We start from the raw sequence: 4,202 nt of genomic DNA on the forward strand, positions 1-4,202 counted from the left end.
CCACCAGATGCTGTGGGATGAGGGTGTTGAACGCTGAAGTCCAGGAACATGCTCAAAGGGGGCGCGGCGTAGGTGGGCTTGGATGAGGGTGTTGAATGCTGAAGTCCAGGAACATGCTCAAAGGGGGCGGTGCGTGGGCTTGGAACCCGTTAATAACTGCTTGCAGTTCTAGTTATTATTATTATTATTATTACGGGTAATTATTATTCTCCGCTAAAACGCGTTGGGCGGCCCATGCGGATTTGTAACGAATCCATTGAATCAGGTATCCAAGTACAGATTGTGCACCGCTACTCAAACCCAAAAATTCAGACCCCTCAACAACTAGGGGGCGCTATAATAAAGGACAATGCGTTTACGCCTGTAACCACCAAACTACTGGTCCTACACTCAAAAACTTGACGGCACTTTGTTTATTGGATGATTCTGCAAAATAAAGAGAATTGGCACACTCTTCGTTTCCCAGCTAGTTTTCGCGCTACATGGCTACAAAGGTTAAACCTTTCTTGTTAAACTCCTCCAACATTTTTTGTGCAATCCGCACAAAACTTTATATATAAGTGTGTCATGGACAAATAAAAAAAGTTATCGCGGCGGATTTTTGAATTTTGACTTTTTCGAAAAGTAACGCTAAAATAAGTGATTGTTAGCGAGCTAGCTCTAAATGTAATTGCTGATTATTCTAAAACCATAACAGATTTTGACATGTCCTTCATAACCCATAGTTCAAATAAGATTTTGCACATGTGACCCGCATTTGAGGATCGTCCATCACTAGGGGGCGCTGTGATGTCAAGAAATCTACTACGCAAGAATGGCTGATCGGATTTTTACAAAACCTTCTTCATTCCCTTCTAGACATTGCCCTTAACTAAAGTATTAAATATGGTAATGATTGAAACAAGTGGGCGGGGCCTATTTCCAAAAGTGTGAAAAAAACTTGAAAACTTCAAAAATTCACCTAAAATCACTTGTGTGGTGTAACAAGCTCAGATTTTAAGGATGTATTCCTTGAATAAGGTGCAACAATTCTCTCACTGCATGTATTCCAGTTTTTGAAAGTTGCACACTCTGTTTTTTTCAAAGTTTGTAAAATGGAGAAATCAATGTATTTTCCACAAATATTGGTCAATGCCAATAAAAATGGCCTCTATCTGTAAAGCACAGCCAGAATAACCATGTCTTTCAGTTTGGTAAAAATCCAGGCGATTTTGACCAATTTACAAGATTTTAAAAATTAATGATACAAGATTATAAAGTTTAATTTTTTCTTTCTCTTAATCCATTTTTTTAATGACCATCAAAAAAATTGTGTGGTTAGATAAAACACTCTTGGACATTCATGAATATTTTCAGAATTTTAGAGCAAACCGTTGATTTAAAATAAATATTTATTTAGATAGTTTGACAAAAACCTATTGTAAAGAGCTTTTCAGAAAATGAAGCAAGGGCTCCATCTCGTGGCTTGTTTTTGCAACTACAACAACTCTTACCATTAATAGTCTAAGTAAGGGGTATTCAATTAAAACTTAGATGTCCACTTCAATAATTTTGTATGTATCCATGTATCCATATATATATATATATATATATATATATATATATATATATATATATATATATATATATATATACACTAATGCTTTAAAAAATTCCAGCAGAGGACCGCATTTGATCATGAATGGATCTCTACAAACACACACACATCGGACACACGCGACTTTGGGCTTCTTTTTTCTAAAAGCGCTTCTAAATTTCATGAGTCACACTGCATGAAAAGTGAGATTTTCGTCCCCGTAAACTACCGCAGATCTCCCTAATTTTCGGCAGTTAACGACAATTTGCAACCCGTGCTTGTCGCCGTTTTCAGTGCCACAAATTGTCGGAACCGGACTCTGACGTATGTGGAGAGCGATCAGCTGCACTAATGGCCCTAATTAGCATATGAATGCAGCGAACCCGCGCGGCTGGCCAGGTCTGGCTTGAATAACCTACTCAGTATTGGCTGAAACCACTATTTTTAAATAAGTAAAATCGCTCCTGATTGGCAGCAAAACCACACGTGGCCAGGGCAGGCCAGAATGTTCTTACTCAGTATTGGCTGAAACCATTATTTTCAAACTAGTAAAATCACTCGTGATTGGTTGGTTTATATATATATATATATATATATATATATATATATATATATATATATATATATATATATATATATATATATATAAATAATGCTGTATATTCATGTTATCTTATGTAGGCTACTACACTATCATTAGGCTACCTTCAAGGACATGAATGAATTTATACAGGAAATTAACATTTGCCAGGAAGATGTTTATGCAAAGAAAGAGCTTTATTAAAAAAAACACACACACACACACAACTATATACAACTCGAGGATCTTCCCACACATGCGTATCCAAAAAACTACAACTCCGTGAACTGTCCGTGCGCCTCCTCGGGGTTGTAGGCAACTGCTGGCGGCGTTCTTTCCGAGGGAGGTCCGATGTGCAGACGCCTGCTGTGCATGGCTTTGTACTTCGGCGTCGCCTCTAACCGGGACTGCAGCTTCACACAGAGTTCAGACAGATCCGGCCTACGAAATGACGGCGCCCCGCCAACGACGCCATCTTCCTCGTCAGACATGAGGTCGACGGTGGCGGACATCCAGAGTTCCACTTCCTCATCAGCTAGCACGCTCTGCCTCGATTCCTGCAGCTGTAAAAAACAAAACAATGAATCAGTATTATGCGATGGGATGCACTGCGTATGGACACAACACATCTATCAATGCACCTGAAAAATAGTCACCAAATAAAGTCTTACCCTCTTTCTTCTAGCTCGACTCCGAGCTGAATTCTTGGCAGCTTCCGCCCGCATTGAGTTCTCTGGCTGCGTATATCTGAAGCTCCTGCGTACCGTCTCGTAATACGTCTTACAGGCGGCTGGAAAACAAATAAATGAGAGTGGTATGAATAAAAACCAAACGCAAGTAACATTAAAAACAAGGGAGAAACAGTAAAACAAGTCCCTTACACACAATGTCGTCTTTAACAATATAGTGTAAATCGAGGCTTGCAGTTATTGCTCCGAGCAGATAGGAGGTAACTGCCTCATTATGAGGCGTGCTTAGTCTGTGAAAACAAAATGTACAGTTATGATCGGTATCTATCCGTATCTATTTCCTTTTATCGCAGAATGAAAGCATATTCTTTAAATCTTACCCTTGCGCCGGTTCATAGCGCCTGCAATTTGTCTCCGAGTTGTGAAGACGGCGTACTGTAAATCACAAAAAATACACCCTTAGCTTTGGGTTATGGCTAGGCTACTTTTAGCTTAGCTAGCAGTCAAATATATTCTTACCGCAAGCTTTTGTGCATCCGTCTTCTCTTCTTGGAATTAGTCTCTCCCGCACAGTTCTTCGACTGCAGAGCCGCCATCTTGTCCTCTATGGACAGCAACCTGGAGTTTACCGAATTCTGCAGTTGAGTGAACCTCTCATTCATGTCGGCAGTATGTTGAGTAAGCTGACGAGACAGTCCACTGATAGCAATCAGCAGTTTCTTCTCGTCAGTCTGCGGACTGGCTGAAAGTTGTGGATCGCGTCCTAGAGGAGTTGAACGCGAGACGTTGTCCGGCATACCAGTAAAATCCAAACACAGTAAAGTCGTCTTCTTCTTCTTCTTCTTCTTTTTCTTCTTCTGTTAGATTTAACGACAGCTTGCATCCATAGTTGTTGCATTACTGCCATCTATTGGATCCTAATATATATCCTTCAAATACTTATGATCCCAGAATAAAAAAAAAAAAACGAAAAATCTTTGTACATCCCTTTTCTATACTTAATAATGCAGATAATGAATCACTACAAATTATTATTTTATTTATATTTGTATCCTCCACCCATTCTAAAGCTAATAATATAGCACATAATTCTACCGCATATATACTAAAATAATTAGATGTTCTTTTTGAAATATTAATTTTTAATTCAGGAATCACTACAGCTACACTAGTTGCTTCATTTTTTGGATTTTTCGAACCATCAGTATAAATTTGCAAATAATCATTATATTTAATCTGTATTTGATTGTAAAATTCTTGGCAGATATCTATTATATTTCTTGTCTTAATATTTAATAATGATCTATCTATATTAATATATTTCCATATCCATGTAGGTCTCAAAGCCCACAATACT

The 4,202-nt window shown here is 38.4% G+C and overlaps 1 long non-coding RNA gene across 1 annotated transcript; it reads right to left on the reverse strand.

Annotated features, from left to right (window-relative positions):
• Positions 1-2,597: 2,597 nt before the first annotated feature.
• LOC118567288 lies at positions 2,598-3,392 on the reverse strand. The gene is made up of 4 exons (XR_004933570.1): positions 3,226-3,392; positions 3,038-3,135; positions 2,828-2,946; positions 2,598-2,719 (listed from the first exon to the last, which is right to left on the reverse strand). It is a non-coding gene; the product is annotated as an uncharacterized LOC118567288 (long non-coding RNA).
• Between the last annotated feature and the right edge of the window lie 810 nt (positions 3,393-4,202).

Source organism: Fundulus heteroclitus, chromosome 20 (assembly GCF_011125445.2).
Source record: "Fundulus heteroclitus isolate FHET01 chromosome 20, MU-UCD_Fhet_4.1, whole genome shotgun sequence".
Lineage (NCBI taxonomy): Eukaryota > Metazoa > Chordata > Actinopteri > Cyprinodontiformes > Fundulidae > Fundulus > Fundulus heteroclitus.